Source organism: Orcinus orca, chromosome 1 (assembly GCF_937001465.1).
Source record: "Orcinus orca chromosome 1, mOrcOrc1.1, whole genome shotgun sequence".
NCBI lineage: Eukaryota > Metazoa > Chordata > Mammalia > Artiodactyla > Delphinidae > Orcinus > Orcinus orca.
Genome location: NC_064559.1, coordinates 135,879,912 through 135,906,780, shown reverse-complemented (window position 1 = coordinate 135,906,780; position 26,869 = coordinate 135,879,912). Strand labels below are relative to the sequence as shown.

The 26,869-nt window shown below is 40.1% G+C and overlaps 1 long non-coding RNA gene across 9 annotated transcripts; it reads left to right on the top strand.

Moving 5' to 3' along the window:
- Window positions 1-482: 482 nt before the first annotated feature.
- On the top strand, window positions 483-26,644 carry LOC117202233 (uncharacterized). Of its 9 annotated transcripts, XR_004484455.2 has the most exons (7): window positions 484-580; window positions 3,878-3,909; window positions 4,741-4,826; window positions 5,868-6,362; window positions 6,462-6,622; window positions 8,878-8,954; window positions 10,234-11,096. It is a non-coding gene; the product is annotated as an uncharacterized LOC117202233 (long non-coding RNA). The 9 variants fall into 9 exon arrangements; XR_007477029.1 differs by lacking the exon at window positions 10,234-11,096 and adding an exon at window positions 26,507-26,644 and having other exon boundaries at window positions 483-580; window positions 5,868-6,622; XR_007477058.1 differs by lacking the exon at window positions 10,234-11,096 and adding an exon at window positions 26,485-26,644 and having other exon boundaries at window positions 483-580; window positions 5,868-6,622.
- Window positions 26,645-26,869: the final 225 nt, after the last annotated feature.

Here is a 26,869-nt window from a genome sequence, read left to right as displayed (position 1 = left end):
CTTGGCTTCCACGATAACCGCTTAATCTTGTGTGGAAGCCATCCCAGGCTTCACTAGAACACAGGCACTGTGCGTCCACCCGCAGATAGAGCAGATAAAGCTCGGAATGGGTTTATTTATATTGTCCTTGTTAGTCGTGCAGCCTGTGTGCAAACAAAACAACATTATTCTTATCTCCTTGGAAAGTTTAATTCGTTAGCAATTAAAAGCTAGTGCAGAAAGAGGGCCAGGCACAGGGAGAAGTTCATCCTAGCACAGCAGCCCTGGCCAAAGAGATTTGCGGGGGCAACTCTCACTGATAACAGCACCACCACGATGGCTGCCTAATTGTTTTTCATGAAGAGTTTACGCAAGTAAGGATGATCCCCCTGTAATTTAATAAGATAATGTTGCCAACGATCTCTTCAAAATACTCTGTTGAGACTTGCTGTCCTCAGGCTCTTCCCAGAGCCCATTGCTGCCTCCTCCTTCCTGTCTGGCTTGTTTTTAGGGGCGGCTGCCTCTAGGCCAGGTTCATTTTGTTGAAGAGCTCAGCTCAGGATGGGATGGCTGGTCCCAGCAGCTGATGGAAGCCTCCAGAGTGAGGGAGTTCTATTTGGAACAGGGATGGGTCTGACCACGTTCTTAGCCACGTTAAGGTCAGGAAACTTCAGAACTGCAAATCTGGACCACTCTATTGAAAGTCATGCTCAAGACCAGGTGTCATAATGGGGGAAACTGTAGAGATGGGGGTGGGGGAGGGGAGGGGTATATGGGAACTGTCTGTACTTTCTGCTCAGTTTTTCTGTAAACCTAAAATAGCTCTAAGAAATAAAGCCTACTATTAAAAACAAAGAGTCATGCTCACCCACGGTTCTGGGTTTTGAGAGGCCAAGACTGATTTGAAAAGCCTTTTTCTTCCTCTCCACAGGAGACAGAACAGGAGGAAGCCCAGAGATTTGGAGGGCTACACCCAGGACAGAGAATTAGAAATAAAAATACTCCCTTTTCTGAGCTCTGGCGCCCTCAACTGGTAGGGTGGAAAGTGAAACTTTACCCCGCTGAGAGGTGCCACTGGCTTAGCACCCCTGGAGCTCTTCCTGATCTTGTAGCAAACAATACATACATTTGTCTCTTTGGTATCGCATGGGTGGACTTTTTAGCTGATTAAATGTTTTACTTTCCAACTGCTTAGCTTTACGTTGGTCTGCCTCAGTGCTGGAGAAAGAATTTGTACTAAAAACAATAAACAGCTTTGGAAATAGGTTGGATCTAAAATAAATAAGGTTAATATTGCAATAATATGTCTTAGGCTATAGGGAAGTTTAGTCATCATCTGGTGCAAACCTTGTCCACTCCTGGGCACGAAAGAGTTAAATAATAAAGCCCCAGCCCGGAGGGTAGTGGAAGTTTTAATCCCAGCTGCTGCCCCTGCGGGTGAGAGGAAGAGATATTTGATAGTCCAAAGCAGAAAGTAAATATAGAGTAAATTACTCCCATGTAATTGGGGAGATTATTTCAAGTAGATTGCAACTTGGAAATGGATTGCTTCTTTTTGAAACCTAGGGTGACTTGTACATCTCCCATGGTGGCTCCAAGGTGGCACCGAGGGAAGGCACAATTCCTGGCTTTCAAGGGCAGCTAGAGCTAGCATATGTTATAAAGTCAAAACTACACATCTTTGATCCTCACATTGCTCAGATCTGTGCAGTAGTTAATAGGAACAGAAATATAGATAGACCTAGAAATGTGACCAACAGTAACTACCACCTTAAAAATCTAACTGTGAGTTCTTATAGACAGAAAACAGAAAACTGTTTGCAATTAATATAATTGCCCTCATTCAAGGAAATGGTCAATTTGATCTGAAATGGTGTGGAAAAGCATGGGAGGGGATCTGTGTGAGACACCTAAAAGAACTATTATAAATTTTTTCATATAATGAGCCAGTTTTCCCAGTAGCTTCCATTCTTTGGTTCCAGTGCTCTTTCTTGAAGCCAGTATGAATAGGCTCCAATTCTGTGTCCACATCATAGTCTTTCCAATATTTGTCTCCTTTTCTTAAGTGTGTAAACTCTAGAATCAGAGAAGCCTTGTTGAGATTCAAAGCTGCCTCTGTCTATCACCTCTCTGACTTTGGGCAAATGGCCTGGCCTCTCTCAGCCTTTATTTTCTTATTTGTTAAATGGGATAGTAATATTACTTGCTTCGCAGGCAAAATGTTGTGAGGACCTAATGAGAAAATGCATGTAAAGCACTTGTCACTTAGTTCTTTTTATAACTATGATGATAATCCCACATAGTATAATAAATTCTCATATGACATGATATTTAGCCTACTCACCATTCAATTTCCCCTTAAGTTATTTCAGTGTGTAGCATTCATAATTGAACAAAATGCTCCGTATGGGCTGATAGTACAAAGTAGACTATCACCTCCTTCATTCTAGGTTCTATACTTCTATTGATACAACCAATTAGAGTATTAAATGTTTTTGTTTATGTTTTATCTTTTTTGTGGGGGGAGGAGATGGCTACTCCAATCAAACTGCTCAGAAAACTCTCTCCTTCCCTGTTGTACTTTGGTAGTTTTAGACCCTGGTGCAGGACCTTACATTTATCTCATTACATGATTTATTAAATGTTAGTTCCTCTTTCAAATCTATGCAATCCATTTGTTTATTCATTCATTCATTATAGAAACTTTCAAAAATATATTTTTCATGGACCAGGCTCAGTGCCAGTTTTTTGCCGTATTCTGAGATTTTAAAATTCATTGGAGTTTCAGTAGAGCATACTTTTTACATCTTTGTGCAAATTGTTGTGTAACATGTTGCTAAAACAGGGCTGAGGGCACAGGCCTAAGGAATGTCTTTAGAAACTCTCCACAAGGCTGACCAGCACCATTTGGGCACTGTAGTTTAATCATTACGAATTCATCTTTTTGTGGTATCATTTGGTACAAATTATTTTTCAACATGACCAGCAGGAACTCTTGAGTCCCTCTCAGAATTCTTGTTCAAGTCAAGATTCACTAGATCTATCTAGTAGCTAATTCAATATTCTCATCAAAATAAGACTATTAATCTGATGTGATTTCTTTTCTAAGTGAAATTAGTCTGGCTTGTTTTCTAAAGGGCTCAGAGGACATATTTTCATAACCCATTCTAACATTTTGAAGAATTTAAATAACAGCAGAACATAGTGCCTAAAACGACAGCTATCTGTTTCAGATGCTCCTCCCACCAGCATAAAATGTTGAGGACGTTAGTGAGAGAGTTGAAAAGATTAGCTAGGTGAAAAAGTCTACCCTCAGGTACTACCTTTACCTTGATTGTGGAGCATTTGCTTTATATTTACTTATATATATGTAAATATATATGTATTTTAAATATATTTTTATATGTATTTCTCCCCTCCTGAGCTCCCTGTGGTCAGGGACATGCTTTTACTTTTCTCTTGTAATTCCTATCACAGTGCATGACACATCATCGGTGATCCTTAATTGCTTTTTAAATTGATATACTCAAGGTTTATTTGTAAACCTAATGCCTAACCTATTACAATTAAGGAGAAAGGATATTACCGCCTTTTAGTCCAGGACATGGCAAATAGAGAAGAGGTCTATAGGTCTAAGGGCATCCCTTAAAACTTTTAGGCTTTTAGGCTTAGGAGGCATGCCCGCTTACACTCTATGAAACTCTCAAATGATTAGTAACAGAGTCCAATGAGTGAGAAGTAGTGAAATGGCTTTCTCAAAATATGGGGAAATGGGTGATCATTTTTTCTCCTTTGTCATTACTAGGATTTTGGAATTCTAAGGGGAAAATTGCATGTTAAAAAATCATTGTCCCATTCTGATCTTTGCAAAGACTTTCCCTTCCTTAAATTTGCTTAGGATAGGAGATTGCTTCTATGGACTTCTCAAAGGTAAGTATTAACTTTTTATATTTTTACTTCCTGTGTCCAGCAGACTGAAAGAGAGGAGGAACTCAATAAATGTTGGTTGGATGAATATGTAGTATTTGTGGAAGTGCTTTGTAGACTGTGAAGCCTTGCACAAATGCAAAGATGAGGATGATGACTTAACGAGGCTCAGAAATTGAAGTGGAACTCGTCTTAATGTACCACACACACACACACACACACACACACACACACACACACACATTTCCCTTTGAATAATGGCTACATTTTTTTCTTTGAATAGGAAAGGTATTGGGATACTGGGTACTTTTTAAAATTTAAGTCAAAATGTGCTTGCCTATTTTTTATTACTAGCTGCTCCATTTGGTCTTCTGGTTTTTGTTGATAAACATATATTTGTATACTTAATATTGCCCTTAGTTATCCTCTTACTTTCGCATCTTACCTATCTTTAGTCTGCCATTCTGTCCTGACTTAGATTTTTCAACTGTTAGACTGTCAGGCTTTCAAGGATGCGTTTTTAAAAATCAGTTTCTTTGAAAGCACTTGAACCAGAAGTCAAATGGCATGATGTAAACCAATAGTTTTTCCATGAAGAAATGAAAAGTCTCAATAATGATAAATAAGGAATCTAACCTATTGACACCAATTTGGTTACACTGTATTGATTTCTACAAAAATATTATAAAAGAGAGTGCTACATATACTCTACTGATCAGATTGCAAATATACTTCTTAGCAAAGAGAGAAATAGTGTAGGATACAAGGGTCTGTCTTCAAGTGTCACCTGCTATTCGTTATCCCTCACTGATTCAAGCATTTTCCTGGATTCAGGTGGGTCAGGCTGTCAGGGGAGAACCCAGAGGCTGTATGTGGCCATGGCTACAGGATCGGCGGGGCATGAGCTGGAGAAGCAGCAGGTGAGTCCATCATGTCAAGGGCAGGTGATAATGACCGGCAAAAACTGGTCCTGCTACTTCTCAGTGACAGCGATTAGCAGGGTGTAAGAACAGAATTCCAAAATTCCAAAGGTTCCCCTAAATGTCTCAGTTTCTTACTCAGGGCTTCATGGTCTTTAGAGATATATTTCAGAGTTGGTTTTTGGCTGTTTCACTTATTCTTTTTTGGTTTTTTTTGCGGTACGCGGGCCTCTCACTGTTGTGGCCTCTCCCGTTGCGGAGCACAGGCTCCGGACGCGCAGGCTCAGCGGCCATGGCTCACGGGCCCAGCCGCTCCGCGGCATGTGGGATCCTCCCAGGCCGGGGCACAAACCCGTGTCTCCTGCATCGGCAGGCGGACTCCCAACCACTGCGCCACCAGGGAAGCCCTGTTTCACTTATTCTTGTGTAAACTGGTGGAAGTGGGTGGTGGGTTGGGTAGGATGGGTGAGTCTTCCCAGGCCCTTCATTCCATCTGAGCTACATGTGCCAGGAGGAGCCCTTGATAAGCCAAGACAGCTCTACATATGCCAGCCTCACACAGCTCAGCAGGGACTTGACACTGTCACACAAGTAGCTCTCATCTTTCTGGGCAGTTGGCAAATCCAAAATTTCTAGATACAGGCGTTTAAGGTGGTAATCTGGAAGGAGAGAAGGATTAGGGGCCTTGACTCGAGGCTGCTTTGCCCAGCAAGCACAAAATCTTTACTTAGCTTGAATGCTTATTTTGACATATTTTGGAGGGAGGCAGATGGAGATACTGGAGAGAGATGCTAAGGAAACCCCAGGTCACCCCTAGATCCTGTGCATGGAACCCAGGTTTGGTAAATACTGCAAAGCCTCCACAGTGTTGTAAGAAGCATGAGATGTTTTTTTTTTTGGAGAGTCTGAATTCACTCTCCGGGAAAGTGTTTATCAAAGTGTTGTCCTACTGAACCAGAATATCAGGGGTGATGGTAGTGGGGAGGATTTCCAGGAAGGGAGAGTCTGCATATTTGTTTGTTTGCTTGTTTGTTTATCTAGCCACGCCATGCGGCATGTGGGATCTCAGTTCCCCGACCAGGGATGGAACCCGCACCTCCTGCAGTGGAATTGTGGAGTCTTAACTACTGGACTGCCAGGGAAGTCCCTGCATTTTTAATAAGCATCTTAGATAGAGCTTAATGGGGAGTAAAGTTTGGACGTATCATCTATGAAAAGAATCTCAAGATCACTTGCCTCTCTGACGTATGGAATTTCTTCATTTTTGTACATTCTTCAGCTTTTGGTTTTGATTATGTCCTTGTAGTCTCTTGGGATAGGAATGCCTCTCCTGGATTATTTTCTCCACTGTGTCTAGGAAGTCTGCATCTTTCCGAATGAGTTGTGCTGTCAAAGAGTGTCCCTAGAAATCTTTCATGTTCTATCTAAGAGGAAGATGACTTGCATTTATAGCACACAGTATAGGCAGTGACCTTGGGCAAGAAGAAAAGCAATGATATTAATACCATATATTTGAATAATGTTCTACAGTTCACAGTTAAGTTGAATTAAATTGCATAGTTAAATTCATAAATTATATGATTACATCAATTCTCACAACTTGCTGTGAGGATTGGTAATATTCCTATTTTACAGATTAAGAAATTGAGGTTCAAAGAAGACAAGGCCTTACCATAGGTCAGTGGACTTATATATGGAAGGATGGGTCCTGGAGTCAGGGTCTTCCAACAACTGGCCTGCTGATGCTGACACATGCCACCCAACGGCCTCCTGAATGGCTTTCGCGCACATACCTTGTAAGTTGATGCTTAGAGCAGAGTTGTTGTGTCAGATCACCTGGGTTCTGATCTTTGTGATTTCTGTGGGAAAATCTCCATTTAAATAGCCATGGACATCCACGTGCTGAATGATCATTTTCTCTTGGGAAAGACATTTCTGAGTTGCTCTAGCCTTCCCCGTGTTACCTGAGGCCTCACTACTTTTGAAATGGTTCACACTCTTACCTTATTTGCGTTATATTACCCCAGGGAAAGGATGAATCTAAGAGTTCCAAAGAACCTTTCTCCTCATATCTGATTATGTTATGTTTACAGACACATCTAGGCATAGGCTTTTTGGATTTTCTACTGCTTTATTTTGGTCATCTTGATTTAATCCATGTGAGCTCATTTTCCTCATTAAAGTCATCGAATTAAAGAAGGAAAAGGGATCTTATAGGCTCCTGCTAGATTTTCCTGAGCAACAGGGGTCCATCCAGTCTCTGCCATGCCCTTCTGGTGATGGGGACACACTGTCAGTGGCTACAGCCCCTAATAACTAGATTCCTTTCATTGTCACATAATTCTTTATGTGGGCTGAGACTTTCAACCTTTATCTTCCACACATTGGTCCTTGTTTTGATCTCTTAAGGAATACAGAGGTCTTGTCCCTTGTTTTCATGTGAGAGATTTTCAAACACACGAGCCAGTCGTCATGTAGGTCTAGAGTTAGATGATTCAGAGCTGTTATGGGCTGAATTCTATGTCCCCAAAGTTCACATCTTTAAGTCCTGACCCCTAACTTCAGAATGTGATTGTGTTTGTAGATGATGTCTTGAAAGAGGCAATAAATTAAAATGAGGTTATTGGGGTAAGCCCTATTCCAATATGGATGGTGTCTTAATAATAAGAAGAAATTAGGACACAGAGACACACAGAAAGAAGACCATGTGAAGACCGAGGGAGAAGATGGCCATCTACAAGCCAAGGAGACAGGCCCCAGAGGAAACCAACCCTGACAACATCTTATCTCAGACTTCTAGCCTCCAGAACTGTGAGAATATAAATGTCTGTGGTTTAAGCCACCAGTTTGTGGTACCTTGCTATGGCAGCCTGAGCAGACTAATACATGAATCAAATATACATGGGGTTGGAGTCAAGGAGATGGGGAAGATCAACTAAGCAGATGTGCAGGGGGAGAGGGTGAAAGGGCCATGGGATAAAAGCCTTACAGAGTAGGTATTGGGAGAGGGCCTGGGAGCCGTACTGTGGGAAAAATTGAGAGAGCACAGTGAAAGAAGACATGGGAAGAAAGAGTTCTTTGCTCCTTTTATACTGGGTTCTAAATTCCTTAACCTTGTGTTCACTTTTGTCAACATTGTCTTTAGTGCTTAAACACTCTCTCCTTTCCTTGTCCCCATGCACCAAATTTAGAAGGTGTGGGTTTTAAATCTGAACATTGGTCATCACAGCATTCAAAGGTAAGGTTAAAGTGTTAATATTAGTGTTGTTGAATTAGGGGGTCAGTCTCAGAAGTTACTTGGGGACTCATTCTAAGAATATATTTCTTTGACACAGATTACGAAATTCAATTTCAGTGTAGATTTATGGTGGGGTACTAAAATACATTGCCAAACAAACAAGCAAATAAATAAACAAACAAGAACCCCAAACTCCACATAATTCCCAGGTGCTTCTGTTGTGCCCACTGTTTGGGACACACTAATTCAGATGAAAATAAAAATGAATTCCTTCTATATGCCTGGAAATGATGCCAGACCATTGTAGATTTCAAACTTCATGAAAAATTAAAAACGTCCCCCTTTTGAGGGGAATGTTTTATGAATCCAGTAAACATAGCCTAAATTTCCTATTCTTATTACCTTATTACTTTTCAGAATAATGTTGAAAATGATGGTTATCCTGGGAAAACCAGGATATTTGGGGATGTTTATGCTCCTTTTCCCAGCAATGGCTTCCCCTGGCCAGCCGGCACTGTTCTTTTCCCATATTTCAGGATCTCAGCGTGAAAGAAGCTATGAAAGCTTACAACAGTCAATCATACTGACCATCACGTTATTCTTTGTGATTTAGGAGAATGCCCCTGTTTCCTCAAGTGCTCTATCTGCTGAGAATTAGGAACCATTTCTATGTACTCAAGAACTATCGCTCACCGGGAAGTATACTGTTCCTTCTTGTGGAGGAAAACTTATGACATTGAACTTGATAAGAGCCATTATTTTCACAAGCTCAAATAAAACAAGTCTTCTTTGTCTCCCCTCCCACCTCTACAGGTTCAAGTATGTGGAGGAGACCAAACTGAAAAGAAAGCATCATAGGTTTTAGACTGAAACAAATCAGGGCTAACCAGGTAATCAAATTCTGTATAAAAACAATGAATTGTGCTACTCTGACTTAGATGTTTCAGAGCAACTCCAATGCCTTCTTTATCCATTTCTGGAATTTTTAAAACCACTGTTCCATAGGGCCTTGAGAATAACCGGAATAACTAGACTCTGTTAATTTAGTTCAGTTATTTAGGAATCAGGTATAAGATTAATTAGAACTAATTAGTATTGAGTTCTGAGTAGGTAGGTAGAGCTTACTATACACCATGCTTGAAACATCACAGTGGGAATGTGGTGGGTAGTCTCCGTCTTGAAATTTAGCAGGTCTGCCTGATGGGTACTGACTTGACTGTTTCATCCACTTTAGGGAGGCTGAGAGTACACTCCTCTGCCCCAAGTTATATTTTATCCAAGCGTCATGTCTCTGACATTCTACCTCCGAAGAGTCATTCCTTTGGCTTTCTTCGCTTCCCTTAAAATGAAAATTCTCTTGGTATGTGCAAAACAAAAAATTACTTTCTGCAGGCAAATACATTAAGGTAGTTATTAGCTTTGTTTTCCAGTGACTGAAAGGAACTAGTTGAGCTAGAAGGAACTTGGAAGTTCATCAGTGGGAATGAAAGGAAGGTTTGCTAAGTAGGTGAGGGGAAAGCACAGACAAAGGAGGAAGGGGCCAAGTGACACACATTTTGCCCGCTTGGGAATTTTGAATGGGACTGACTCCGCCCACTCAGTACTGCTTAAAAGCAAAACAAAACAAACAACATATCTTTGAGAGTGCTTTAGTACATTGCACTATTTCAGTAGCTGTGCAGGCCAGGACTTAACAAGGCTAGAGTAAGGAAGGATGGTTAATATTTCAGCTATAGTGTGAATTGTAAATATGACATTGATTTGGGCACAGAGGCTAGATCAGGAATGTTTTTTTTTTTCTTTTTTTTTTGAGGTACGCGGGCCTCTCACTGTTGTGGCCACTCTCGTTGCGGAGCACAGGATCCGGACGCGCAGGCTCAGTGGCCATGGCTCACGGGCCCAGCCGCTCCGCGGCATGTGGGATCCTCCCAGACTGGGGCACGAACCCGTGTCCCCTGCATTGGCAGGCGGACTCTCAACCACTGCGCCACCAGGGAAGCCCTAGATCAGGAATGTTTGAGGAGCACCCTTCAAAGCTCAAATGCAGAGGGCAGAAAATAGTGTTGGTCTTTAATATCATGTCCCCCTTTTTGAGTAAGTCAGAGCCTGAGTTATGAAGCATTCAAAGGTCATTTTGTTCCCGCATTCAATTTTCTTCTTTCCACTTAGAAGAAACCTTTTAGGCCAAAGGCCACTTGAGGTGGCCCTGGTTCCTCCATGTTTCACTCACTGGCTCCTTGTATCTGCTGGACCTGCATTTCCATTCACCATGTCTCAGGAGGAAAACAATTCTAGTGACCTCGCTGTAGGGAGATGGGAGCCTCAGGCATCTTATCAAACTGCCAGGCTGTTCTACATAAGCAGGGCTCTTGGCTCTGGTGTAGGAAAGCAATGCCATTGTCGGCTAACACTCAAGCATCTTGGCGAACTTGCTAAGTGTGTGGGGAGCCCTAACCACTGTTGTTGGCGGGAAGACCAAGCTATCACTTGTACCTCACTTTCAGAATTCGGCCCTGTTTAAATTAAGCTCTGCAGGTGGAGTCCTGGATTGTGAGAAGGATACAAAGCCTGAGGACACGTTGGCATTTATTCCTCATGCTGCTTCTGAGGACACACAAGAGGGTGTTCCGGCCAAATTAGCCAGTTATTGGTTCCTCGAGTAACTTTGGTTTTGGACACCTGACTTGACTCTGTGAGCGAGCAGGCAGCTGTTTTCCCTGAGTGTGTTTGCCTCTTGGCTTTCCTGTCACTACATGAACGTTCAGCCCACGGATTTCTGTTATCTAATCAGGTGCATCGGTCCGCGGTGGAGATGAGAGGGGAGGAATACCCCTCTGACTCAGATTTTGCACAAACAAAACTCAGCCTTGTTAACAAAGGCAGGGAGGAGTGCCCACGGCTGCTCAGATCAGATCTTCCCCGACAATCTGCGGGGCAGTGCAGATGGGTGGGTTTTTATGGCAAGATAAGCAACTGGAGGGCTCCACTTTGGTATGCTAAATAAAATTAAAATGTCAATATTTACACATGACCTTCAAGGCTCTTACACTCTTGCTTTCTTAGGATTCAGTACAGACTGCGTTTTCTTTAGCCCGTTACCAACAGCTTGGAAATTCAGTTAGAGGACATAACCCAAATGTTCTCCAAATGTTCCTTCCAAATGGTCATCTCGAAAAGTGCTGTTTTAAGGCGTGCAACCTTTCTGCACCAAGAGAGGGCTGTCGCGCTGCTTACCCAACTGCAGGCGAATTATCCGGAGATGAAAACCACTGATGATAAAGATAGTGCCGCCAAGCTGCTTTAATTTGTTGATAACTAAAGCACAAGAGGCCTCTTACAGGCTTCTCGAAGCCTCACTATTGTGTATTGCACATGCAACCCCTGCTTGTGTGCTGACACAAACAAATAAACGCGATCATAATGGTTGAAATGTAGTTAGAAACACAATTGAGAACATCTGTATTGTAAGCAGAAATAAATTAGAAATACTGAAGTGTTTTGTAGCTGTGAAAAAGAAGGAATAAAAAAAATAACCCACAGTACCTGGATTAAGCGGTTATAAATAATGTATAAGGCAAAAATCTCATTACCCCCTGTGTAAACTCCCACCCCCCCTCCATGAAATATATTTTATGAATGTAGTAACGCTGTAATAACCAAGGCATTTGTTTTTCCCCACAAACTTTCCATTTCATAACTGGGAGATTGTTTGGATTTACAAGTTCAGGACAAAACATCCCCGAGTTTACTTGTTTGGGTTTCTTCCTCGTGACCTTCAGCTTCAGGACTCTGCACAGCTCTGCGCGCCACTGTTTATTAGAATGCTGCTTTCCACACATGAAAGTTTCCCCCAAACATAACCCTATAAAAACAGAGGCGAATGCAAATCCCCTCAGCCCTGGAGGAAAAGGCCTTGAAACTTGCATTGCAGAAGCCATAGGGAGGATGGGAGAAGCTCTCCCTGCCCAGGACCGTGACACCTGTGTGACTCTTGGAGTCCAGGCTGCTGTCAATAGAACCAATCATTTTGCTTATGTGACTATAAGTAAAGTGACAGCTGCCAGATTAGTGAGCTTTGTCCAACTGAGCTATGGGGCTGTTACAGGGGTGGCCAGAATTTTCCACCGGGCACCATCCTCAGCATAGCCAGGATCCAGGAGGAACTCCATTCTCTGGGCACCGACTCACCTCTGCAGCCCTTCCCTCTTCAGTTTCTTGGTTCTTTTTTTTCTATCATAAACCCGTGGTCAGGCTCTGCAATATCATGGAACGCAGCAGCATGCTCGAGGGTTAAGCGTGACTCTGGAGTCCTGTTGTTTATGAAACCCGGTTCTCCTGGGTCATGCAGGGGGAACCCCCATATCTTTAAGAGATACTAGGGCAGGAGGTAAAGCGGAGGGAGCTGGCTCAATACAACCTTTTATGTAATAGGAGCCGCCCTAAGCCTAATCAGCTCCTACCTCAAATACCTCATGATTCTTTCTGAGCTTTTAATTAGTGAATTAATGTACATCCTATCTGGCTTTCCTGGAGTCCTTGGAATGGTTCCTAAGTGGACCACAGATATCCATAGAGATAACTGCCCGATTCCTAGCCTGACCCCTGATCAGGTGTTGCTCCTGCTAGCATGACTTGTGACCATGTTCTATTTCTGCTTCTCCCACTGGAATAGCCGTGTGGCTAAGTGGCTAAGCAGAATGACCCCGTTAGATCCCCTTCTAGGAGGAAGTCACTCACGGACTCATTTTTGGAGTCACAGTTAGAAACGTGTGATTTCTCCTCATTTGGGTATGCAGCTATGGCAGAATGGGGGAAAATTACTGCACTATGAGTCGGAAGATTGTTCAGGTGTCCTCTTAAATCTACCTGAGTGACTTTGGATTAGTCGACCTCTGAGCCTCAGTTATCATTGAAAATGTGGGTAATATTACCTCACACTTTTTCCTTCAGTGGGACTTAAATAAGGTCATGCACATAAAGGAGCCTTATATGGTTTAAAGTGTTATTGAATGGTATGGTGTTATTTGTCTTTGTTCAGGCTGCTATAACAAAATACCACAGACCGGGTAGCTTGTAAGCAACAGAAATTCACTTCTTTAAGTTCTGGAGGCTGGAAGTCTGAGATCTGGGAACCAGCATGGTTGGGTGAAGGCTGTCTTCTGGGTTATAGATTTCTCAGCTTATGACTGTGTCCATGCGTGGTGGAAGGGAAAGGAGGATCTTTCAGGAACCTCTTTTATAAGGGCACTAATCTTGTTCACAAGACCTCCACCCTCATGACCTAATCACCTCCCAAGGCCAGCTCCCTGATACCATCAGCTTAGGGGTTAGGATTTCAGCATATGGATTTTTGGGGGACACCAAACATTCAGACCATAACATCTTTATTAAAAGGAAATTTCTATTCTACCTATGTGACAATGTGGTTTGAGGATCAAATTAAATAAAATATGTGAAAAGGGCTTTGAAAAGTATAAAGCAATGCAAAGCACATCACTGTATTGTGAATGGAGTGACAGAGCCCTGTCAGCTGGATTTCCTCTGGTCATTAGGTCCATGTACACATGTGCCAGAGCAGCACAGTTTTCTAGACAAAAAGAGGGTGCAGAGGCTGGAGACTTTAAATCTGGTGTTATCGTTATCATTATGTTTCTTATTGTGAGCACCTCAATTAATTGTTTTGAGATCTTTGTCTCATTTTTTTCCCTTCTAATATGAAGAAACAACAGTCATCTCCTAATATGGTTGTTGGGAAAACATAATTGAAATGAATTCCAAAAATAGCCTTTAAGGACAAAGTTATGTGAAGGACAGAAATTGTGTGTGAATTCTCTCAGCAATGAATAGGCATATCTCCATATACCCCTAGGATCTGAAGCTGATAATGTAACGACAAGAACCTATTCAATCAGAACAAGGGGATGGTTCTGCTCGTGTGACAATCTAGGTCTCAGAGTCTGGTATGTGGGAGGGGTGGAAAGAGCAGATTGCATTTTCAGGAGAAAGGTTAAGCTTGAATGTTTTGGACAGGAGGTGGTTAGATGCATTCTTAAAAAGTCCTTGAATTTACCTGATGAGTTTTGTGTCCTTGTGATGGTTGTAGCCCATTCCAGGTTAGGAGTAAATTTAGCAACACAAAAGAGGTCATTTACAAATCTCTCCCTCACATGCTCCATTTCGTCTGGTGTCCCTTCTAGTTTTCTCCTCTTCACTAATTTGCAACGTGTGAGACTGCCCTTCTGATCATTGTGAGTTTAAGATTAATCGTATGTGGTTTCCGAAATGTTTTGAAACTTTTATAGGAGAGTTGTGAAAAGGTGGAGGTTTCCAGAAAACCCTTAATAGAAGTTCAGAGATCCATTTATTTATTTATTTGGGCTTTAAAACATTTTAGTTTAAACTAATTTTAGACCTAGAAAATGTTGAAAAAACACTATAAAGTGTTCCTTTATATCCCTCACTCTGCTTCTACTTATGTTAAAATTTCTTATCACCATTATACTTATCAAGACTAGGAGATTAAAATTAGCACAATAATATTAACTAAACTACAGGCTTCATTAGAAATTCACAGATTTTCCTACAAATAGCATTTTCTGGTTCCAGGATCCTCTCCAGGACCTCACACTGCATTTCGCCTCCAATCTGTCACAGTTCCTCAGTCCTTCCTTGTCCTTTATGACTGGCTCTGTTTGAAGACCAGTGATCAGTAATTTTGTAAAATATTCTTTAATTTAGCTTTGTCTAATGTTTTCTCATGATTGGGGTAAGATTATGCAGTTTTTGCAAGAATGCCACAGAAATGATATTGTGTCCCTTTTCAGCACATCATATCAAGGGATTCATGATACTGATATATCTTATTATTGGTGATATTTACCTTGATCACTTGGTTAAGGTGGCTCGTGCTGGTTTCGCCATGATAAAATTACTATGTTTCCCTTTGTATTGATAAGTATTTTGAGGCAGGTACTTTGAGTTTATTCAAATTCTCTTTATCCTTCTTGAATTTCTTTTGCATGAAATAGCAGACACCTAAGAAAAGGAGATATACTCTTTGAGGATTTGCTTCTTTTCACTTACTATATGTTGTAGAAAGCACCCCACATCAGTTTTAGATGTTTTGCTCATTCTTTTATACAGTTGCATAGTACTCCATTGTATGGCTATACCAGTTTATTCAAGCACTCTTCCACATATGGGCAATTAAATAGTTTCCAGTGTTTTGCAATTACAGACAATGAGGCAATGATTAAATTCAAATGTATGTGCTTTTGCATTGTTGGAGATACGTCCCCTAGAAGTGAGGTTGCTAGGTCAGAAAGAAAATGCATATGCAATTTTGTTAGACATTGCCAAATGTTCCTCCAGAAGGGCTGTACCAGTTTGCATTCCCACCAGGAAAGTTTGGAAGTGCCTGTTTCCCCATACCTCCACCAATAAGCTTAACTAATAGAAAGTATTCCCATATTTAAAATTTTTCACCAATCTGTTAGATGAGAGACATGGATTTGTTTAAGTATGAGTGAGTTTGAGCAGTTTTTCACATGTTCAAAGGCCATTTTAATCTTTGTGTGTGTGTGTGAATTTCTCCTCATTCTTCTACCAGGATTTTTGTCTTTTGTCCCTTAATAATTAAGATTTCTTTATATGTAAGGAATATTAGCCTTTTTTTCTAGTATGTGTTGCAAATATTTTCTTGCTATTTTTCAGCTGTCCTGTGACTTTGTTTATGGTGCTTTTTGTCAGGCAAAAATTTTTAATTTGTATGCAGTCAAATTTATCAATTTTTTTCTTTGGTCTCTGATTTTAAACCATAGTTAGAAAGCCTTTTTCTTCCCAAGATTAAAGAACAGAATAATTTAGCTGTGTTTTCCTTTATACTGTCCTGTTTCAGTTTTTATATTTAGGTCCCTAATCCACTTGGAGTTTATCTACTATATGATGTGAGATATAGATCTATTATAACTTTTCCAAATGACTACCTGCTTGTTTCAGACTATTTATTAAAAAATTCATCTCTACCCCAGTGATTTGAGATGCCACTTTTGTCATATACTAAATTTCCATATGTACTGGGGGCTATTTCTGAACTGTTCTATTCTAGTCTATTTGTCTATTCATGTTCCACACCATTTTAATTATCAAGGCTTTATAGAATGTTTTAATTTCTGGTAAGACTAGTCACCATACACAGTTTTTTTTTTTTTTTAGTGTTTTTCAACCTACTTTTGCATCTTTTTTTCTTTTTTCCATTTGAACTTTAGTATCAAATTGTCTAACTCCAGAAAATAGCTTGCAGGTGTATTTTACTGGAATTGTAATACATTTATAAATTAGCTTAGGGAGAACTGATATTTTTATAATGCTATAATCCTATTTAAGAAAGGGGATATCTTTCCATTTGTCCCAGGCTTTATTAGTGTAATTCAGGGGTATTTAAATTTTTTTCCTTTTGTAGGTTTGCCACTTGTTAAATTAGTCATAAGTACATACTGCATTTTGATGCTGTGGTAAATGGGTTTTCTTTACCATTATTTCTCCTATTTATTGTTTGTTTGTATGAAGGGTATCAATTTTTATATGTTAATTTTATATCCCACTACTTCAATAAATTCTTTCATTGTTTGGGTTAGTTTTATTATTGACTCTCTGGAGTTTTCCAGGTATATTATCATATCACCTGCAAATATAGTTTTCCTTCTTATTTAATCATTCTTATGCCTCTATTTGATTTCTCTGGTCTAATTGCATTGGCTAATAGGGCAAATAGTAGTAGAGATCATAGGCATTTGTGTTCCTGATCATAGTGGAAATGGCTCTAGTGTTTCTTCATTAAATATGATACTGACTTTAGAACTATTCATCATTTCAAGAAGTATCTGTCAATTCTTATATACTGGAGTAGTTTTATCATGAATGTGTGTTGAACTTAGTCAAATGCTTTCTCAGCATCTATGGAAAAAGTCATATCATTTTTCTCCTGTAGATATTATTATGTGTACTAGCCTGAATAATGGCCATCAGGTCCTAATCCCTGGGACGTGTAAATGCTACTTTATATGATAAAGTTGTTGCAGATATGATTAAATTAAGGATCTTCAGATGAGGAAATTATCCTACATTATCCAAGTGGGCCCTAAATGCCATCACAAATGTGCTTATAAGAGAGAGGTAGAGTGAGATTAGATACTTATGTAGTGGAGGAGGTGATGTGAAGACGGAGGCAGAGATTAGAGTGATGTGGTCACAGGCTAAGGGATGCTGGTGTCTACCAGAAGCTGGAATAGGCAAGGAACACATTTTCCCAGAAACTGTGGAGGGCACATGGCCCTCCCAACACTGTAATTTCAGACTTCTCACTTCCAGAACTATGAGAAAATAAATTCCTGTTGTTGTCAGCCACCACATTTGTGGTAATTTGTTATAGTGACCATAGAAAACTGTTGCAGATTTTGATACTGGGAAGTGATGTGCTGTTGTACCAAATACCTAAAAATGTAGAAGTGGCGTTGAAATGTTAGTGAGTGTTGTTGTTCTGTAGTTTTCTTTCTTTGTATTGTCTTTATCTGTTTAAGTATAAGTATTATATTTGCATGCTAAAAAGGATTAAAAAGTTTTCTTTGATTTTCAATGTTGTATAGTAATTTATAAAGCATTAGGACTACCTAGTGTTTAAAGGTTTGGTATAATTTCCCTGTAAAATTATCTGTGCTAGTTGATTTTTTTTTTTGTGGGGGAGTTCCTTAGTACATTTCTTTATTTCTTATATGGAAATTCATATATTTAAACTTTCTAACTCTAATGAGGTCAATATGTATTTCTCTAGAAGTTATCCATTTTGTTTGGGTTTTTCAATTTATTTGCATAGAGGTCTGCAACTCAGTCTCTTTTGATTAATTTTTTTTTTTTCATTTCAATGGTTGTTATTTTCATTTCTTTTTTCTTTTATATATTTTCCCTACCTAGTGGTTTACTTATTTTGTTAAATTTTTCCCCAAATCAGGATTTTGATTCTTTAAAATTCACTTAATGCCCACATGGCAATGTAAGCATATCCACTTCTCTTTCCCTTCTCCTATTTTTTATTGCATTATTTCTACTGTGTGAAATAGTAGAAATAGTGCAATAAGAGAACTACTTTCAACAGCTGTTAGTCTTTCACCCTCATCCCAGCCTTTGTATTAGTGTTATATGTACATTTATATATTTTAAAATGTTCCCTATCAGTCCTTTTGTTGAAGGACTGATATGATTTTGTTGGATGCAGCTCATTCTTTCATAGAGTCTTTAAGAACAATCTATGGATACAGAATTCCATAAGTTCTTGTATACTGAAATTTGATATTTGAAGGACAGCTTGACTGCGTATGAAATCCTTTGTTCACAATTTCTTTCCTTAAACTTAAAAAAAATAGTACTCCACTGTTGCCTTCTTTGTATGTCGGTCTTGATGCCAAACTCTCTTGACATTATTAATTTTGCAAAAAAAAGTTTTGAAAACAGTATTTGTTCTTTTTGTCCAGAGGTCTTGAAGATCTTATCTTTGTCTTTGAAATCTAACAGTTTTATAGGCATATGTTTCAGTTTTGATCATTCTTGGTTAATTTTCTCAGATACCTACTAAACCTTTTCAACCAAGATTCACGCCTTTTCCTCTTTCTGGAAAAATTTTTTGGATTATAATTTTAAAGACTAGTTGCATTTCATTTGTTTTCTTTTTCTTCTTTATGATTCCAGTAGTACAAATATTATTCCTTCTTTAACTGTCTTCTATTTCCACTATTTTTCCCTGATCCTCTTTATATCTTCCTTTGTGTCATTTCATTCTCTTGGTTGTTTCCCTGTCTTTCTTCAATGTCCCTTATTAAATTTTCATTTGAATCTATTTCCTCTTGGACACTGTAATTTCCTCTTTATTTATGAGATAATATCATCTTTTTATCTTCCATTTCTTTCCTGAGTTCAATCAACTATTTTTTCATTCCTACCTTTTTTGTCCATTTCTGTTCTCAGTGTTTGAATTTATAATTTAAAGTGTTTTTTTCATATCCTTAAATCCTTGTTATGATATATTTAATTTGATTTGGAATGTAAACGTAAAGTTTCCTTCTGCTTCATGTTTTATTTTTGTTTTGTTTTTTGTCTTTTTTTTTTTGGAAGAGGGTGGTTGGATTTTTCTCAGTTGATTTGTGTGTAAATTCATTCTGCAATAGTCCTTTTTGGATTTTATTGTCCTGATTTTACTTTTTGTGATACTGGAATGCTTTACATGGTCCTGGTTAAAAGGCACTCTTCACTGTTGATCTATTAAAATTCAAATGCTTTAGCAGGTTTTGTTTGTTTTGGTGGTGGAGGAGGATTTTGAGTCCACTAATTTTGTTGATGTATTTTTTCTTGCAGGACGCTACCTTTTTCTTCATTTCTGCCTTACTACCTAATTGCTAAAGGACTCTTTTTCCTTCCTTTGTTTTCCTTTCCTCTTTTATTTTTTCTCTTCCAGAAGCTATGTGTTTGAAAGACTGTTCTTTTAAATCATACTTGCTCATTTAAACTGTGTCTCCCACCTTAAATTGTGTGTCTGGTTCTAAAGGAGTTGCCTACCCTTTCAAAGGCACAAACTTTGAAATCTCCTTTAGGATGTTCAGTTCTGTTTAATCTTCCTAGTATCCTCTCCAACTTTCCTTAAGGTCCCATTGCCTGTGTCCTTCTTCTGTATTCCTAGCAGTTTTTATTGGTCTGTCTTTGCTTGCAGCAAAGCTCTGTGGTAGGAGTTGGGAGGGGCAGAAGGGCATAGAATTTGTTTCTTTTTCTCTTTTTACTCACTATATGTATGTGTGTGTGTATATATATATATATATATATATATATATATATATATATATATTTCGGGGTTTTTTTTAGCATTCTTGGCATTGTCTTAAGCTAATATTGAGAATATGATTTTGCACAGAGATTTCATAGTTCCAAAGTTACTGTGTACTGTTCCATGGAGGAATGGGGGTTGGGAAGTTACTTACTATACACCTGTCATTGTTTTAGCCACATAAAAGTCCTCAAAGGATGCATGTTTGCATGGTAAAAGAGCAATCTCATCCCTGCCAGTGGTTTTGCTAACCACCTGTACAGCTGATGGTTCCCATATTTAGATTTTGAATCCAGACTTTTTCTAAGCTTTGGATCCACATACCCAACTATAATCACACAACCTCAAGTTCATCAAGGTCAAAACTCAACAATCTCCTTCCCCAGGAAGCATGATCTCCTGTCTCCCCTCACACACATTCTGTTTCTTGTTGAAAGGTAGCATTCTCCACTGGGAGACTCAAGCTAGAAAATTGAGAGTCATCTAGAGACATCTATCTCCCTTGTCCACACCTCCAACTGATACTTAATAAATGGCTATTGGATGAAAGTCCTCAAACTTTCTAGAAGAGGATGAAAGATCTTGCTAGTGGTGAGAATAACAGTACAGAACACTTATAATTTAATAAGGAGTTCATAAGAATGATAAACATCTTATTGGAGTCCAAGATCTTGGAGGCAGGGACAATGTCTTTTCATTTGATAATCTTTCACAGTAGCTGACAGAAAGCTTAAAAAAAGGTCATTAGGGATATTTTAAATAAATGAATAATAAAATGAATAAATGACTATGATACCCCCTGTGATTAAGCACATACCTCCTAATATAAAGAAAAATTCTTCAAAAATATCCCTAAACTTAAGCAAGTCAACTCAAATGCCTACAAACATTAGGAATGTTACAAAAATGAATGACATGGCCACTTTGACACTGGCAAACTGGGACTCTTAAGTCAGGCTTCTTACCCATATTTTTGCATGTGCCATGAACCTCTTTGGAATCTGGTGAAACTTATGGACCCTTCTCAGAATAATGTTTTAAAACGCATAACATAAAATGCATAGAATTACAAAGGAAACCAATTACATAGAAATATAATTATCAAAGTATTAAAAAACGCACAAATGTATGAGATAGTAATATACGTGCTTCTTTATTAATGCATTAAATAACAAGTTCTAGCAGCCAAACTAATAACTACCGTATTTTCATGTAGTGGTAATTATACACAATTTTTCAAGATATCTACAACAACTGTGATGTGATATGAAAACACCCATGATTTCCATTGATGACGCAGTGAAGGCATGCTTGCCAATACCACAGTAGTTTCTTGCCTGTATTCATAATTGAATAAAATGATAAATTTCAGTTAGAAATTAATAAAGATAAAGATGCAATTTTTTTCCCATCCAAGTTCATGGCCATCTGAATTCTACTATGCACAGAGCTGTATCCATGAACTCCAGGTTAAGAACCCCTGGTTTAGAAGGTGCCACTGCTATCAGATCTACCTGACTATAACCAGGCAGAACAGTGGCCTTAGGGGCCTCAGTTTTTTGTGACCTCTGACCTAAACCCTTATGCAAATGTGGATCCATCATTTTACAGTCCCTCTATAAGAGTCGCCCTTATGGGGAAAAAAATAGATTGAAATATGACAGCTGAGTTTTCTTGACAGGCAGAAAAGTCTGTTTTGCCCAAGACAAAATGGATTCATATTTTACAAGATTAAGATGCTATCCATTGGCCATTCTCTGCAGACCCCAATCTAAAGGCCCTCTCAGAAGCCAGAGGGGTCATGACAGAGGAGGGTGTGGAAGGAGATGGAAGAGGGCTGGAACCTGGAAAACAAATTCTACAACTTGTAGATAATAAACAAAAAGGGTAGGAACTTCCCACTAGCTGATAGAAAGAAAATGTCACAAACATGAAAACATAATAAAGCTGGCTTTGAGTCCTTTGTGCCTTCCCTTCATGATTAATGATTGGTCTCAAATAGGATGGGTAAGGGAAAGTGAAGTTCCCCTTGAAGTAGCTTTAAAAATGCCACAGCTTAAAAAAATTATTGTAACATCAATTTAAGAAAAAAAAAAAAAAAACTCTGCTAAAATGTAAAGGTCAAGAAAGATTTGGGTGTTTTTAAATGCTGTCTAGAAGAAATTCATATAAAGGTTACGATGTCATGTAGTTTCAGTGTTATAGGCACAGAAGGGGGGTCCTGGACAAAAGCAGTACTACCTGGGGGCCTTCAGTGACTATGACCCGTGCCGACAGTGGGAAGCATGCAGCTGTTGGATCACAGTGTGTCACTGTGTCCGTGGGGAAAGCCAGGCACTGCTCTCTCAGAGCCTTTAAAGCTGTGGGAACATTTCACTTCCAAAGCTCTCTTTTTGACTACAGGCAGGCCTTAAGATGATCTGCCCTCGTCCTCCCAACAGCATCACTCAAAGCAGCACTTAAAGCCCCCCAAGGGAGGGAACTCTGAGCTCCTGCTGCCCCTCTTGCCTTATTTCACTCTGCGTGGAACTACTCAGTCCTTCAGAGGAAGTTTCAACAGACAGAACCAGGCCTGGTCTGTAGGTTTAAGGCATATGGGGGAATCTCCTGACCTCCACAAAGAAGGGGCCCTGTGAGCACGGTGGAGGTTTCCATGACCTCACACCTCAGTGGTCTGGGAATAGGTGTCCCTTTGGTCTCAGGTGTTCTAGTCACAGGCTACCAGACACTTAAGGGACGTCTCCTGGCCACGGCGATCCTGGCCACGGCAGTCCTCCCCGGGAATGCAGCCTGGAGCGCCTGCACAACAGTGCATCCGAACAGGACTACCCCTCGGGGATTCGGGGGTCCCCTGGTCACGGAAGAGCAGTGGTTCTCCACCAGTCCCCACAAACATGGCCCCCAAACCACCTGGACGGGATCCAATTGCTCCTCTCAACGTGGCCTCTGGAGAGGCAGCCTTGTATCACCCAGGAGCCTGTCAGAAATAGAGAATCTCAGGCCTCACCTCAGACTTATTGAACCAGACTTTGCATGTTAATGAAATGTCCCCATGACATGTGTTCCCATGAAAGTCTAAGATGCTCTGCTTGCTCAAGACATACGTCTGCATGAGTAAGCATGTGCACATGAGCAGGCACACACAGCGGCCAGCTCTGCCCTGGGGAACCTCTGTTGAGTGATAAGGGTAGGGCTTAGCCCTCAGAAACAAAGGATGGAAATGACCACTGTAGAGAGTTCGCATCTGTCTTGCCAACACCTATTAAAAGATCAAGAGCAGGACACTGTGCACTTGCTGTGCGTATTTATCTTAGTGAGCTTTACTCGGATGATGTGGGCCCTTGGAAGAGCAAGTTAAGTCATTTGACCCTTCACACTGCCTCACCCTGAAAGGTCCTTTGTGACATTAGCTGATCTTTTGTGGCAGGGCCGGACTTCCAGATAGGGGGCTAGATCTTTGCAAAACATAACTTGCAGGGCATCAGGAAGCGACTCTCAAAATGCAATCTGAGTGTCTTGTTAATTGAGTCTGGAATCCGCCATCAAAGAGCCAATCACTTGAGTTAACTGAGAGTTTCTTGTTAAATATGTAAGCCTCACCGTTGCTGCTCAGGCCACTTCCCCTGGAGTGGGCAAAATACTTCTCCTCTAGTGTCTGTCTCAAACTCTCTCCCAAAACTACCTTAATTTCCCTGACACTTCTACTTATTACTGTTGCTTCTTATTTCTGATTTTACTAATTTTATATTCCATTCATTTAGCACTGAAAATGTACTCTTTTGCTGTTTCATATAGCCTCTCCTTCCAACTAGCTTTTTAAGCCCATCAAGAGCACATATGTATCCTATTTCTCGTAGGCCAGCCCCAGCCTGGGCAGTATATCCAGGAGGGGGTCTAATAAACTTAAAAAAATTAAAGTATCATCATCAGCTATTAATGCTTCTGTATGCCAATGCTTTCCAGATGCCGGACATTCACACACGTCAGCTCACATGATCCTTACAATTACCCCTGGGATCCCCATGCTAAGAGGAAGAGACTGAGGCTCGGAGGCCACAGGGGACTTTGCAAAGTCACATGGCTAGTGCACAGCCAGGCCAGATCTGAACTCAGATTTATCTGCAACGTGTGTTCCCTCTTCATTAGTCCTGTTGTGGGAACAAGGTTGCCTTTTGCTGCCTGCTGAGAGCCAATCATATAAGAGCTCTGGGATGTGAAGACCGGCTGGTTAGAGAGACGTAAGACAAGGTCCCCATGAGCAGTCGTTGTATTCAATATGATCCTGGGAAAGTTGTTTCTTTTTCTGTATCCAAGAGTCTCCTTCTCTAGCATAGGGGTGTTTATCTTTAACTCAGTGGGTCACTGAAAAGTTCAACAGTCAGTAAGTGTCAAGGAAGGGAAAGGGCACTGGATGTGAGAGCCGACCTCAGGGACAGTCCCTGGGAGTTGGGGTCCTTCGACACTCTTGAGGAGGGTGGTTCTGTGTACAGCCACCCCGGTTGCAGAGTCTTGCTTTTCCTCCCACTCCTTGCTTCCGATTTCTTAAAGGAGTGACAGTAGATCTTCTCCAGAGTGGCCTTCATACTGTGAACGAGCCTGCAAAGGTCCATCTCCCACCTTACGACATCAGAAAGAGCAGATCTATTCTTCACACTCAGGGCATGGAAGCCAGAAATTGCCCATTTATGAACCTACTCACAGGGAAACAATTCCTGCTGAAGGGGCTTGGGTTACTTCATTGACATTTACCACAAAAACCTTTGCTTTTGCACATACCCCAAAACCAAAACCAAACCAAAACCAAAACCAAATCCCCACAACACCCTGGGTTCAGGAAGAAGTGGACATAATGTGATTCTTCCCAATCAAGAGTCAGTGAGGGATTTTAATTCCTGAACACAATTATGATGATGGCTGTGACCTCCATGGAGTCATTGACTGTTGCTACTCTTCCAGGGAGCTGGATTTCCATATTTAGAAAGGAAAGGACGTGATATAAGGAATCTTGTGTAGCTACAGAAAATTCTTTCTTAAATATGTAGTGCTTTTCCAACTAAATGATTCAGCCTAGTATCAAAACATTCTACCATATGATCTAGCAATCCCACTCCTGGGCATATATCTGGAGAAAACCATAATTTGAAAAGATACATGCACTCCAATGTTCATAGCAGCACTATTTACAATAGCCAAGACATGGAAGCAACCTAAATGTCCATTGACAGAGGAATGGATAAAGAAGATGTGGTACATATACACAATGGGATATTACTCAGCCATAAATGAATGAAATAATCCCATGTGCAGCAACATGGATGGACCTAGAGATTATCATACTAAGTGAAGTAAGTAAGAGAGACAAATATCATATGATGTCACTTACATGTGGAATCTAAAAAAAGAATGTTACAAAGGAACTTATTTACAAAACAGAAACAGATTCAGACTTCAAGAAAAAACTTGTGGTTACCAAAGGGGAAAGACTGGGGGGAGGGATAAATTAGGAGTTTGGGATTAACATATACATACTACTGTATATAAAATAGATAAGCAAGAAGGACCTACTGTATAGCACAGGGAACTATACTCAATATTCTGTAATAACCTATATAGGAAAAGAATCTGAAAAAGAGTGGATATATGTGTATATATTACTGAATTACTTTGCTGTACACCTGAAACTAACAGAACATTGTAAATCAACTATACTCCAATATAAAATAAAAAATTAAATTTAATTAAAAAAATAGTTTTACAGTTACATAATTCACCAGCCCAGTTAAGACAAATGTTAAGTAAAAGGGAACAAAGTTAAGGTGTCCAAGGTTTCTATCAGAGCAGCTCCTGCTACACGTGTCCTCTTTGAGCTGCCATCATGACTAAGATTCTCACATTTGAACAGTTCTTACCATTAGACCAATTTATTTGGGTTAATCCATTGTCTCTGGCTGGAAGGAACCTATTAAAAGTACAGGTTACTTGGGCCTAGTAACACAATTCCCACAATCATCGTTATTCTAGCTGCGTGAATTACTTTATCAGATTAATTAGCTGTCACCTATCAGACAATATGGCTCTGAGGAAATAAGGCATATTTTAACGGACATCACTGTCTGAAATATGAAACATTATATGGAGCCCTATGGTGGGGGTCTGGGAGGGTAGAAGACAGAGAAAGACACTGATTAAGAAGGGGGAGCAGAGGAGAGATAAGTCAGGAGAAGATCAAAATCACACTTCTATCCCCTTTGCAATTTGGCCTCTGATCCATGAAGTTTTGTTTTCTGATGAAATGTTTCTAATGTAAAGTGACTAATATAATCTCTTCTTCATACACGCCTCCAAAAAATAAGTCCTACTTGTATCAAAATTAAAAGTGAAATGATTCTCCTGATCCTTTCTGGCAATGTTAACCCATATCTGCTTCTCCCCTCCTTCCTGGGCACACAGCTAAGCAGCATTTCCCAGCCCTGTGTGTCTAGATAGGGGTCACGTGACTAAGGACTAGAGACCAGGATGTGGGTGACCATAGAACATGTCACATGGACTTCTAGCCTCTCTCCCTCCTCCCTTAAGTGGCTGAAAACCAACAACTGGAAGACACAAGAGAGATGGAGGAAGCCCCTCGGCAGTAGATGGCTGGGTCCCCGAGTCACCACCTGAAGAAGGACAACCCAGGAGTGTGTCTGACCAGGAAACCCCACTTTGGACTTGCCATTGGTGAGAAACAAAACTTGATTGTGCTAAGACGTTGAGATCTGGGTGTCCTTTTATTATGTCACAGTGTATCAAGTGTATCATTTACCCCAACTGCTATAACTTACCATCTTTATTAGTATTTGTCATCACTAGACTACAGGATACTTAATAGACTGAGCACAACAGGACTTTTAAAATGATTTTTAAAAAAGAATATTGCATGTATTTGTAGCTCTAGTT